The following is a 15,104-nucleotide window of genomic DNA, read 5'->3' on the forward strand; positions in this document are numbered from 1 at the left end:
AGCAGGTTATATTCTAGGTCGCACAACGAGAGTTGAGGCCATCAACACAAGCAAAGATTTGTATCTGTCTGCAAAGTCAGAACCGTCCCAGCTATGTCATTTACAGGAGAACACTACTCAATACTGGGTACGCGTACGTTTCAGAATCGTTTAACTAACTACGAGTACGATTGTTGCGTTGACGTCTTGCGTATTCTGGCCTGTTTGTGGTTTCTGAATTCAAATATCACATCAGAGTATGAGTGTTCGCCTCAATTTTCATTGCGCGATCTATAATATTCATTTATCGTACCGATGTATGGCGTGATCGGCCAGTTCGAGTTGAGAGAAGCTCTTGCTGCCGTAGCTTGTTCAGGCGCACGAGTGTCTCGAGAGCCATCAGCCATCTAGCTCGCACGGTAACGAGCGCCTCCCTCTGTTACACGTGCCCGCCTCATACATATGTGACGAGCTGATGAATAATATCGGTGGGTTCACTTAAAACATTTCTAAACGAGCTGGTGCAGCATCGAACAGCCTTCGAACCGTACCTTAACCGCCTAAAAACCTTACCCCATCTTGAATAGAGGGCGAAACACTTACTCAGAAATTAGGACTCACTTTCAAGATTTTTACAAGTACCTACCACAGCATAGGGTTCATAGAATCCTACAAAGTTGGGAATATTTAATCCGTCAAAAAAATATACCTCAGTATTGTGTACTTAATATTAAATTGAAAATATTTGGAAACCAAAACACAACAGAAAGCTTTTTAAAGAATAAAAGACAAACTTCCTCCAACCTGCAAAACTAGTAGCACAAAGTGTGTTTACATGTAAAGTGTCAAAGTAGTGTCTGCACTCGGCAGAGTGAGAGGTCACGAGGCGCGTCAACGGGAGCGACCCAGGAATAGCGAGCTAGGAAATTAAACGTCTAAAGTGAACGCTTGTTTTGAAACCTTTCAACGGAGAAACCAGATAATTATGTTTTTTTTCCTTCTCAAAACAGGAAATACAGCTAAAGATATTAAATACGTAAAAGTAGCGTTTGCCGTAGCTTTTTTGAAGTGTTGTGGAGGAAATGTTAATAAATAGGTACCTACTCATATATTACACTTGATAGCCTGATTGATACCTATAAAGATAAATTTTTAAGTAGTTTAGTAGAGTCTAGTGCACAAGTTGTGGTTTTTACATCCCAGAAAATGATATTTGTGAATAAAGATAATTTATTTATTTATTATTATTTATTAGTTGACTCATTTCAGTGAACTTAACATACAATTGTGAGGTTTATTTATCGTCGTATCCAAATATGACGTCATCTGCGTTTACTGTCATCAGTTGTATAATAAATTATTATGATATACAAAACTCAATATTGCATTGGACGTGTGACGTCAGTGACGTGTCTCATATCGCGGGCAATCTGTTTTATGGCCGCTAAGTAGGTATAACGAACGGCCTATTTAGAACCAAGAGTTGAGGCGAATGTTTATTTATTTAAAGACTTTATTGCACACACAACAATGTTCCGTACAAAAAGGCGAGCTTAATGCCATACGTCATTCTCTACCAGCTGACCTTGAGCAAAACAGAGATATTGAGTAGGCGGTGCTAAAAAGCTACAAAAATGTACACAATATAATACATAAAATATTATAATATATATTTATACAAAATATATACATAAATACATACATATAAATTATATAAAATGGATGACGAGAGGTAAGGGAGGATAGGAGAGGATAAGGGAGAAAAGGAGAGAATAAGGGAGATCAAGACGACATGATGCGTTCAAGAAAATGTTTGCGCACAGAGTGTTTGAAAACAAACTTACTAGGAGCCTGCCTGATGTTCAGGTAATGTTTCAATACTGTTGGGACGCTACATCTTAATATTTTATTACTGTGCAAATAGTCAAAAGTGAGCATTGTTTGCAGCCCAGAAGTGCTCTAACAACCAGTCTGTCCAGTATTCTACACACTAAAATTATGATAATGTGTCACAGATTCACAATTTACAAAAAACTAGATCCCAACTATCGGCCAACTAAGTACCTATAAACAAACTATACTAATGCTGGTCTAAAGAATTAAAGTTGCCTCACTTTTCTTGCCGCTACTTTATTAAGTAATCTAATGGTTTTGAAAAAGTTTTTTTTCTCTGATTTCGAATCAAATTGGTAATGTTACATACCTGTTCCAAAAACATAGTTTGTGTACTGGAACTTTAATTACATAGAATTATAGAGCGCATACAATAGAAACTGTAATATCGCTAAGTGGATTCATACTTTGTATACGCTACGTGTGCCAATTGGTTAAAAGGAAACCAACAATGCACTCCCGCCAACATTGTCAGCGTTTTAAGCCGAAATTAAGCTCGGATGATCCTCCTTCCATTAAACTTGTCTTGAATGGTTCGTCTTCTCTTCCACGAGTCTTTCCAGAAGTAAGTTTATTTTGGGGATCATTTTTATATTTTCAGGATTTTTATATTACATGAACTGTAAACTGTCTGGAGAAAAGGACAGAGTCATAAATAATCGGGAAATGGATGTATATATACCGAAATACAATATTAGAGAGGAGGTAAGAAACGTTGGGTGGTAGCTGGCGGAGCGTAATCTGTTTACTGAAATCACACGCGCAAGTTCACCGGCGGATCAACCGCGTTACCGGCGTTCGGGGCTCACGTCTACGCCTCTAGATACGTACGTGTAACATACCCTACCTATAAATCTCGAATGATAATTCTCCAAACGTCAAACATACGTTAAGTAAATTTAAATTATATTGATGTAACTGTATGTTTCCCAAATATAAATAAATTAGCTTTCCGCCCGCGGCTTCGCCCGCATGGAATTTGGTCTGTCACAGAAAAACTTTATCGTGCGCGTCCCTGTTTCAAAAACCGGGATAAAAACTATCCTATGTCCTTTCCCGGGACTCAATGACAAATTTCATCAAAATATGTTCAGTGGTTTAGGCGTGAAAGAGAGACAGACAGACAGAGTTACTTTCGCATTTATAATATTAGTATAGATAAATACGTACGTATACACCTGTAACATGGTGTGTTCCGTCCGTTATAGCACTGCGAGTACTCAGTGCTCCACAGTTCACATCAGTGAGAGTAAAATTTGTATCACAAGATTTCCGACAAAACTCACATGGCCTATTAACCTCATTTGAAAGTTATTAATTAACAGGTCAACAGTGAACACGTAATGCAATAAGCGGACCAATGAAATCACCTAATAGCACTTGATAATGGTAGAATGAGTATTAGAGGCTCAAAAATTTACTAAGTAAAACGAACAGGATTAAAGGGAAAGAAATAAAAACAATTGTGCGCGTTGCACGCATAATTTGATTATTTATGGTCCACAGACACGAGTAGGTACGATGATGAAAATGTCTTGGGGCCGTTCTCACGAAATCCCCAGAGCAAATTTACCCAAAGTAATCTCGGAGACCATTCCAACAATTTAAATAATTCTTTGGAAGGCAAATAGATATTAAACTTAGGCGATAACGTTATAAGCACGAGCTTCTTGTTTAAAGGACGTTAGCTTTCTACTATTATAAAGGTATTCACTTACTACCGAATACAATAAATAATAAAATAGCTTTCCCTTGAATATGGCTGGGCGTTTATGACCTGTAATTTGCCAAGTTGAACTTTGTGATAGTTATTATGCTAATAGCATTGTGTTCGGCTGCATACTTATTTACTACTAGCTGCTGACCCGGCGAACTCTGTTCCGCCTTAAAGGCAGTAAATAAGCAAATTTTGACCTACCTTGGACTTACAACAAACATTTTAAAACCAAAATCAGCTCAATCGGCCCAGCCGTTCTCGAGTTCTAATCAGACTAACGAACAGAAATTCATTTTTATTTATATCTAGATAACGTCCAGAATCAGAACATTATGTAGGTATGTCATCAATAGTCATAGTAAATACAATGACATTGGTTGAAAATATTGTCGCATCAGCTGCGTAGCGGGCGGACGAGCGAATTAGTCACGGGACCGTGCCGTCGGCAGCGATATAATACGCGTCCGTCACGACGTCGATACGTATCCGCCCTTTTGATAGCCCGAGGCGGTGGAAGACGCATCGATGCTTAGTCTAAATCAGGGTTTCTCAAACAGGGGTACGCGTACCCCTAGGGGTACGCCATTCGAGGGCAAGGGGTACGCGACAACATTTACGTAATGGCGGCTCTATAACTGGAAGGCGCGCATGACCGACATGCATAGCGGCGCGCGCGCGACTGACTGAATTCGTAGCTCGCTCGCTCTCGCGCGACTCGCGCGCCCCGCCGCCCTCCCCCGCCGTTTACGAGTACTTACACTGTACTCCGTTTTTGATTCATTTGTTTTACTTTAATGTGTGAGCATATGCGCTTTTTTCGTTGACAGTAAAATAATAAAATAATAATAAAAATAAACTTTTTTAAAAACAAGCTTTTATTCTGAATTTCGAAAGCTTGTATCGCGCATGGAATTTATTCCTCTTTTTCTCTGTTTGCGCTACAAGCTTTCGAAATTCAGAATAAAAGCTTGTTTTTAAAAAAGTTTATTTTTATTATTATTTTATTTTACACTTTTTAGTTATATCTTAATCTCAGGACCCTGGACATTATCTAACACTAAAGTGCTCGAAAAGACAAATCCAACGAACCCAAACTCGATGAGTTTCCGCCGTTTTGTTTAGGAGTTCCTATGGCCACCTCCCGACTCCATCATCAGACCAGCTCAATGGTACTATAATATTGCATTGTCATCGTACTTACATAAGTATACCAAATTTCAGCTCAATCGGTTGAGGAGAACTGGTCTTAAATTCAGTTGCAAGATTTGTCCCACACATACTAACAAGTGAAGTCAATATAAAGCTTGTAAAAACAAAGTACTTTCAATACATTCACGCGGTTAGCTAGTTTTCAAAATGAATGAGTGGTTAAAAACTGGGTCATTACGCAGAAAATGTCCAAGTAATACATCCAGTTCGCAACCTGCACAAAGTACATTTACTCCAACTGCGTCTACTTCTGCTGAAAGTTCAGTTTTAAACGAAAATCCTGCGACATCGAGAGAACAAGAAAACACAACATCATCGACAAAAAAAAGGAAATATGACGAAGATTATCTGAAAATTGGATTTACGTGCAAAGAAGAATCTCAGTACCCAGAGCCACAGTGTGTAATATGTTCAGAAGTTCTCGCAAATAGCGTGATGAAGCCATCATTGCTGCGAAGACATTTGGAAACAAAACATCCGCAGTATGTAGACAAACCTATAGATTTTTTTGTTCGAAAAAAGAAAGAGTTGGATTCTTCGAAAAAGACTATGAAAACCGTTTTGGCTACTAACTCTGAATATTTACGTGCGTCTTTCCTTGTGGCATATAAAATTGCAAAGACTGGCAAGCCATACAATATTGCTGAAGAGTTGATTTTACCAGCAGCTAAAGATATGGTCAGTTGTGTATTGGGAGATAAATTTTCGAAATTGTTGGATAAAATACCACTTTCAAATGATACAGTTGCACGTCGCATTCATGAAATGGCACATGATGTTGAACATCAACTCGCGCAACGATTACAAAATAATTATTACGCGATTCAAGTTGATGAATCAACAGATATTAGTGGATTACCGAATTTACTTGGGTTTATTAGATATGTGTATAAAAATAAATGTGAAGAAGATTTTTTATTTTGTAAGACCTTGGAGTCTACTACGAAAGGAGAAGATATTTTTAACACTATTCATGATTTTATTGAAAAACATGGCATTGATTGGACAAAGTGCGTTGGCATATCCACTGACGGTGCAAAGGCCATGACAGGAAGGATATCTGGACTAATATCCAGGATTAAAAATCTCGCTCCTGAAGTCAAAAGTGTGCATTGTGCGTTGCACAGAGAAGCATTGGCGAGCAAGAAAATACCTGATGATTTAAAAACAGCGCTTTCAGAGGTCGTCAAAATAATCAATTACATAAAAGCGCGACCGCTAAATTCAAGACTTTTCGCATTATTATGCCGAGACATGGGTAGTGAACATGTTTCACTATTGCTACACTGTGAAGTTCGCTGGTTATCAAAAGGCAAGATATTAGCTCGGTTTGTTGAACTTCGTCACGAAATCTATATATTTTTGAAAGACAGTGACTTCAACCTTAAATTCCGATTTGAAGATGAAACATGGCTTGAAAGAGTAACTTATTTAGCTGACATTTTTTCTTGTCTCAATGAGACGAATGCTTCTATGCAAGGATCCACGTGCACTGTATTCACTGTGCACGACAAAATAAACGCACTTATAAAAAAAATAGAATTTTGGAAAACCTGCTTGAGATCAAATATCTTTGAATGTTTTCCTCTTTTGCATGAATTTATCACAACGAACGCCTTATCCGTGGATTCCGAAACGAAGGCTGAAATCGTTCTGCATCTTTCTCAGCTCTCCGACGAACTGAAAAGGTATTTTCCGGATATTGATAATGCTCAAGATGGCTGGATTCGTAACCCGTTTGCGGTTACGAACGAGAGCATAATATCTAGTTTGACTATCAAGCAACAGGAGTCATTAATAGAAATGTCCGCGGATGAAACTCTTCAAGCTGATTTCAAAACGTTGCCTTTGATAGATTTTTGGGCAGCTAGACAGTCAGAGTATTGCGAACTCTCACGCAAAGCGGTGAATTTCCTTTTACCCTTTGCTACAACATACTTATGTGAGAGTGGATTTTCACACCTGGTCATGATAAAAACTAAGTACAGAAATCGACTTGATGCCGAGTCAGAATTAAGGTTAAAATTGACCAAAATTACACCTACAATTGAATCCCTTTGCAACAAGAAACAAGCACATCCATCACATTAATATTAAAAATACATTTCTTTTGGCACTATGTTTCTTACCTTTTATTTCAAATAAAAACCTTATTTTCTTCAATAGTCAATTTTATTATTTCCTTGGGGGGGGGGGGGGGGGGGGGGGGGAGGCAATTAATGAGTTAGGGGTACGCTGTCACCTGGAAATTTTAACAGGGGTACGTGGTGCCAGAAGTTTGAGAAACCCTGGTCTAAATCGATTGTTGCGTACCATCTCCGACAATTTCTTGATGGCTAGCATGGATCGAGTCATCATAAAAGTCAATATCGACATCGAACATGGAATTGTTTATATTTATGTTGTTAGATTCCTTAAGAGAAGTATTCACCCAGTATGTGTTAATGCACAGTTTGTGAGTTAGAGTTGAGAATTAGAGCTAAGAGTGAAAAAAGTGCCAAAATTTCCCAGTTTTTCGAGCACCATCGGTAAACTTCTCTCAACGAACCAAACAACATAATATTAAAAACATGCGCGTTTGCAATGTTTGCCGTTAATTGTGTCGATATTGAAGGACTATCATAACATGGATTACATCCATGTTCAAATTAGAATCTTCTCTTGACAATGATGATGATGATCGCGATCATGATAGATTCAACGCGAGTGAATTTATGTTTTTGGAACCACAAACTACGCTTACGAAACAATGGAAATTGTATTAGAAATGCTCAACAGATATTGTTCGACGAGGCACGTGTTTGGACTGTGGACTCACTCCAAAGTGGAGGGCGCGCCCTGCCCTACGAGAGGAGCACGTGACCTAATAACGGTTAAATGGGAGTTGTCAAAAAACAAGAAGCCTCTTTTTTCAATAACCCTTATTTATTAATAACTTTTGCCTACGGCTTCACCCGCGTGAAATTAAATTTGTCACAGATCATTATAATTATTAGCCTATTTTACCTAAAATATGTTATTCTGATGTTTAAACAAATACTGTAAAGTCTTATAAAACCGGTCAGTAGTTTTTAAATGAAAAAGTAACAAACATGTTGACATCCACACAAACTTTCGTATTTATAAATATTTGTTTCTTTTTTTTTTCAGTTTAAAAAAACATATTCCTAGAAAGGTATAAAGTCAAACTAATTCAGGCATCCACGAAGACATTACCCAGAGACCTGGGTTTTAAATTATGCAATTTACGACTGTGCCGTTGTATCCCAGTTTAATTATGTTCTCGGGTTAAACACCGCACGAGGGATTTGTCATAGACGTAAACGGGAAAAGTAATCCAATTCTGTCAAACTGGTTTATTGAAACAAGGTAACAATGTTCCCAGCTTTAACTCACAGTTACAGTGGGTCTAGACAAAGTGCAAATTATAATCGCAAACCAGTCGAAAAGTGGTCGAAAAGCCCCTTTTTTGTATGGAGTTTTGACGGATTCGATTTTCGATTCGATCAAAAAGTGCGTTTTGTCTAGGGGTACAGGAGTAGGTAACACTGTCCTGACACCTGTCATCTGCACTTGAGATGAACTTTTGTAGCGTGTATTCTGTAGTGACAGTATTCACAATGGCGTGCCTATGCCGCCTAATAATGATACAGTAGGTGCTGTGTACAATAGACATGTTGACACCACCAATCAATTGACGTACTTTTTAAAACTGTCAAAACGAAACTCTCCCATAGATTTTGTATGGCACTACAAGCAAGTGACGTCACTATTTTGTCAACTCAATTAAACTACTTTTTTCAATTACAATGCGACCAAAAATCGTAATTTACAGTTAATTTAAAATTAATTAAGTTTTTAAGACCAGAATGAAGGGTATTTTTAAAAAAGTTGTGGTTTCGAATTATTGGGGTATGGTGTAAAACTGTCTATTAGAAGAGTTTTCGGAATTATCCACGAATATTTCGGTGATAAAATATCTAAGTTGGTCGAGTCTGATTAAGCCACGACAGGCGCCTATGCATGCAGCGTGATGCCAGAGATGTAAACTCCGTTGTGGAGATGATATCTTTAATCAAATGAAATTGCGACTAAAGCCTGGTCCGTGAGCACGTAGAATTTTGTCCAATGACCCCAAGCTACCCATCCTTATCGCTTGCGCGTAATTATGTTGCTGTCGCGCTCGCACACTCACTGCAGGCGCCCGTCGCACAGTCGCGACAGCAATACAATTACGCGCGAGCGATAAGGATGGGTTGCTTGGGGTCATTGGACAAAATTCTACGTGCTCACGGACCAGGCTTTACTGACCATATTTTCCGATTAGGTAAAGAGTTACAAGTTACAACAATCAATATTTGATTTAGAAGCCTCTCCAAAAGACAAAGAGCCCTATGAAATGTAAGTAATGTAACCCTGCGTACCATTCAAGAAAGTGGAATTTGCGTAGTAGTTCTATTTTGAGCTGGCTGGCGTCTATCTCCAGTATCTCGTAAGATATACTATATCCGGAAACGAGGTCAGTTTACAACAGGGCTTGGTTAGCTAAACATTCTCGGCGTTCCCACGCTCAGTCTGTGGCCGTATCCTTTATAGCAGTTAATTTGTTATACTAATAAATAGCCGCCATGAAACCAGTGTTGTGCAAATGCGCAGTGCATACCTACTGTGTATTCACAAAAATACATTGGACCGCAAAGAAAAAGGGTCGACCAGTTCTAAGAGGTGATTAGGAAAAAAAAGTAGTCCTTTGGGTAAAATGGGACGAACACGTTCGATATTCACGAACCAAACTATCAATTCTATTCAATCGAAAACGTTGCAAGTGGTCCATTAGATCAATAAGTTTGGGAGCCTCTTACTAAAGGTATTCTGTGTCTTACTTTAATTTCAATAAAAATATAGTCACAAATCAAGTACCCACCACCTTACTTTTATTATTATTTTTTCAAGCAACAATTTAATGTTTCCAGCTTCCAAACATTTGGTACCAAAGATGAGCCACATGGCACTCGTATCTTGATAATAACATAGCAAGTAAAGCCTAAAACCAATGTATTCCATTAATAATTTTCAATAAGAATGCAATTTACGAGTTACAAGAGCTTATTATTTTCTTAACACTTCTAACATTGTCCGTAGTGGCTTCCTTTATGAATGGAAGATGATAACATGGAATTTTCGGATAGATCCAATTTAATCTGTAACATATTATTGATACCGGTTCATTGAGCTCGCGAAGCACTTTCAGGATCAGTAAACAGTTTTTTGATACCTTGTGTAGTTCAGAAATAATCGAGCGAGATCATTTATCATTTCCATCCTGTATGTAGCATCTATACAGTTGTAATAGGTCTATGCTATTTCTATTTTGCAACAAAAATTTCCGAGGTGTTATTTGAGGCACGAGATAGTTTCGTAAAAGAAATTAATGGAGAATACCCTTGCTAGTGAATGGAGTGATTCTACGAAGGAACGCAATTGAATTATGTATTTGAAAATATCTCACGGCACCCACTCCTGAGACGTCAATTCCATCCGAACCTTTACTGCTTACATTTTAATCTACTTATTAATGGGATATTATAGTTATTTTGACCTTTAATTTCAAACACTATTTATGTATTATTACACAACAGCAATGGAATAATATTTTTTACCTGTATTTAGTAAGCACAGAACACAAGCTTAGCGGGCATTTGAAGTAAACGACACTTCAAATGCTCGCTAAGCTTGATGTGTTCTGCTTACTAAATACAGGTAGTACAGATACTAGCGACCCACCCCGGCTTCGCACGGTTGCAATGTTGATATGCATGTTTCCTCTTATACTTGAATCACTATATCTATTAAAAACCACATCAAAATCCGTTGCGTAGTTTTTAAGATCTAAGCATACAGCAAAGGGACAGACAGCGGAGAGCGACATTGTTTTATACATCATAAAAAATAAGAACTTCTTTTAATAAAAGTTTCGGCAAAACATTCAAAGACAAAGACATTTATTTGCAAAGAATAGGTTGATACAGATAGTATTGTAAATACAAAGTGCTCCATTCTGCTAAAATACAACATTAACATGCAAAATTTTTGTCCAGAAATTCCTGAACACTGTAAAAGCAGGAAGTGGTCAGGCATTCCCTAAGCTTTCTGGTCATTACTTTTACAGGACCTATTTTAAATCTTTCAGGAATTTTGTTATAAACCTTAATGCACATAGAATAGCAATTTTTATGACAAAGTGCGATTTTTGGGCAGAAGTCAAATATTAGTCTATTTGCTGACCTTGTGTTTCTCGGGTATACCTCAGTCAGCAGCACAGTTTTAAACAATTTTGGATGTTCATTCGCGATTGAATATAAAAGAAGAAAGTAACATCGCAACACAACCCTGAGTTGGCCCGAAATAAGTAGACATTGACAAAACATTTATAATTTAATTCGAGGACTGCAGTAATCTGGCAATTTTCCATTTCATGTTTCCTTAATGTCCAGGCCAATGAGGGTTTTCGCGATTGAAAAATCCGCCAGATGGCAATACGTAGACGCGAGGTCCAAATGATGCATGATTGGTTATTTTTGACATGACATTGACAGATATGTCAAAATCCACCAATCATGCAGCATTTGGACCTTGCGTCTACGTATTGCCATCTGGCGGATTTTTCAATCGCGAAAACCCTCATTACGCCGCGGCTCATGATTACTTATGATGTTAATTCATTTGGTCCTTTCGTAAGAATCAGAAAGACCAAGCAAAAACAAACTTTTATTTTTAAACAATGTTTGTCTTAAAAAGAAATGTCTCTTTTTACTTAATTTGAGAATGTTTTTGTCATACTTTGGTTTAATTACATTGGAAATTATTTAAAGTTTATGGCCATGATAATGTAGTCACCGGCTGCATATTTTCTCTATTAATGTAACAATTGATCACATTCGATTGACATAATCTTTGTAATTTTTTCATGGCGTAGCATATTTGTTACGGTAAATGTGATAAATTGAAAATTATGAATAATCGCCGGTTATTATGAATAATTAGCGACAGTCGAGGTAAAAGTGATAAATTAATCACATTTATCAGTGATTATTTAATAATGTAACCTTAATACTAACAAATATCATAAAAGAGAACAATAGAGAAATTTAATAAGCTGTAATGAATCAGAACAGAATATTATATTCGTGTGTATTAATTACAATTTTATTGTAGAGGTGCTAAAATATTTGCATGCGAAAATTCAATTTCAAAATTACCCGTAACGCTGTAACTGTAACAATGCCAATTTGCGTTAACTTTAATCAAAAACCAAGGCACGGTGTTCGTAGCAGCGCGAGCGGTGTAATTAAAGCCAACAATATACGCTACAAATGTCACCTACGCCGTAGCAGTTACTACGAACGACCCGGCCACAGGGCGGTTATAGAATTGCCCTACTTCCTCGCCAATGATTACAGTGTAATTTCACTTTCAGCGGGATTCCTTTAATGAGCGTATTCTTTATACATGGCCAACTTTATTTTCGCAGTAACATACTTTTCTTTTCGTTGCCGACGCGAGTGTGGGAAATGTCGAGAACGCGAACGTAAAGGCAAAATTATATTTCGTGATGTTATTTTTGTTGTTATTACATTCTTCGTGATTCGTCGGACCTCTCTCTCAAGTTAAAAGCAGGATAAAAGATATGACTTTTCTTGTGATTGAATTCAACGTAATAACGTATGCATGAATTCTGAATATTTTATGTTCTAAATCTATGTCAATATGTGCACATAAGTGTTACTACTAAGCTAAACGCTATCACTATAATGTATAAATACTGCTTATACAAAAAGTTATTAGCTTAAGGTACTTTTGATTCAGTAAGTATTTATTTACTTACTTTATTTTTTTATTTATGGCACAAAGTATAACAAACTTTTCAGATTAGTTTCAGTTTTAAGCTCTCTAAAATTAGATTACTATTTCTTTCCTCTTACTAAAGTTTGAGTGATTATTTACACGCCATCGTAGGTAATGTGTCTCGTTTTACCCTAATCACATATCAAGGGACAACAGGGATTTAAATTAATCATGAATGTAAGTATTGAAAATTTTACAGCTTTGTCTTTTATACTGATCAGTGTGCTTGTGTAATATGTCATATTATTATTATGAGTATTTGTATTTTTATATTTTTCCATTTTGCTCCAGATAAAAAGTGAAAAATATCAAACGATTTTTGAGTGAAGGAGTAAAATCAATCAACGAATTTCGAGTCATAACCTGAAAACTTTAAGGTGATATAGATCTCAAGTGAGGAAATTCGATTTCAGGCTCGCAAAACAGCAATATCCGGGAGAGCGGTGGTTTGTGTACCCGGCCGGAAGCGGCGAGGTTCCGACACCGGGTCTGCCTGGAGGGCTACTACGAAACGCTATTTACGTAAACTCTGATTTTTAATTCGACGGAATTTTGACATTTCAGAAGTGTTGTCAACATTGAAACATTCCCATTATGAATGGAGAGCATTTTCACAAATTAAAAAATAATCCTTTCTTGAATTTAAGGTTTCACTTGAAAAACTAAGGCTTAAAAATGTACTGATCATTTCAAAATGGTTATTTGAATTTTTATTATCATATTTTTGAAGTTACAAAAAAAGTTGGGAAATTATTTTTCTATTACTGAACTCCCTGGCCAATAATCCATGGGCTACAAACCTTTTTTATGAAAATCCTTATTTAATAAAATCTTAGCTTCATAAAATAACGAATTTAACAAGATGCCAATTTTATAATCCAAGTTGATTATGACGACGATAATGATTATTGATGATCAATACATATTTTCGTTTATGATAAATATGTTGTTTTACTGTGTTAAAACATGTTTTTTTCTATTTAATCTCTAAAATGTACATAATAATTAGTGTACATTGAATTGACAAAACAAACAATAGTTCATTCTTGTAAGTTGTACTTGATGAAATTTCATTTCATATTATTTATTAATAATTCAAAGCAAAAAAGGCTTATTACATCTGAATTGTCAAAAAATGACAGCTGTCAGAATTCCGTCGAATTAAAAATCGGACTATAGTTTCGGCTCTGTCTGTCACCGTCGCTCGTGCTAGCATCTCGCTTTGCGTGAGAGGGATGGCAATTGGCAACATTCGAAACTTCGGATAACGTTTTTCGGAGTAGCCCCGCTGGGCCGGCTCAATCAGCCGGGCGTTATTGCGAAGGGAACACTCAAGGTGTGTTATTTACTCCCGTATTAACAAACGATGCTTGCTTAAGTGAAACAGCAAATCGAACGCACTGCGTTGAATAGAGCAGTGATTGGTTCGTGTGTCATCCTGTGCGTCCACGAGCAATGTGAGACCTCATTTAATGTTTGTGAATACGGGCTTTATTTTCTGCTTGCTTTCCTTAAATTGAGTTGCACCACCTTACTTTAACCGTAACGATAACCCGTAAGATGGTGCAGCCCAGCCTTAGAAATGATAAATTATACACTGGACTGCAAAGAAAAAGGGTCGGTTAGGATCTTCAATATCTTCAAAAGTACCTGACCTATTTTTATGAAATACCATAAAAATACTAATCGCTTTTATTGTTAATGAAAAGTTTCAGGGACATACTTTCGATGATGTAAAAGATTTTCTAACCAGCCCTTTTTCTTTGAGGTCCAGTGTAGTGTAAAAAAAATGTCAATGATAAATCTGCCTGTATTCCTTTTTCAGAAAAGCTAGTGTTGTGTATTAATTTGATTCAATAGACTACATTATTGTGATTATGTGTTTTTAGAAATGGTTTAGTTTACACATAAAAAGCTCCTGCCGCCTGTTAGCGTTAATAAGGGCGTAGGATGTTGAAAAAGTAATTAACCTAATCAAGAAAGTATTGTGTAATTAGGACAGCTTCCGTTTCACTTTCAAGTTTGTACCCGTGTAAAACTTTATTGTTGAAAAATACCTAATTTAAGCCATAAGGGAGTAGCCCCAGGGCATGGTTTGGAATTCGTCCATCGCAGTATCTGATTAGGAAAAATGTTTTAATAAGAAATCAATCAACCGACGACCTGCTAAAGGAAGGCGCTGGATGCAGGCCGCTACGAACCGTGCGATGTGGAAGTCATTGGGGGAGGCCTATGTTCAGCAGTGGACGTCCTGTGGCTGAAATGATGATGCTGATGATGATGAAGAAATCAAGTGGTTTATGGTGTTGAGTGAAGTTGTGGGAAGAACCATGGTATTTGATGAAAAATTAAGGCTGAGTTGCACCACCTAACTGACTGTACTATAAAGATAACCGATGTT

General features: G+C 37.1%; 1 protein-coding gene across 3 annotated transcripts in view; it reads right to left on the minus strand.

Moving 5' to 3' along the window:
• LOC135074046 (beta-arrestin-1) overlaps positions 1 to 15,104 on the minus strand; it is a 105,912-nt gene that overhangs the window by 48,367 nt on the left and 42,441 nt on the right. The gene's annotated exons all lie outside the window — the stretch shown is intronic.

Source organism: Ostrinia nubilalis, chromosome 1 (assembly GCF_963855985.1).
Source record: "Ostrinia nubilalis chromosome 1, ilOstNubi1.1, whole genome shotgun sequence".
In the NCBI taxonomy this organism is placed as follows: domain Eukaryota; kingdom Metazoa; phylum Arthropoda; class Insecta; order Lepidoptera; family Crambidae; genus Ostrinia; species Ostrinia nubilalis.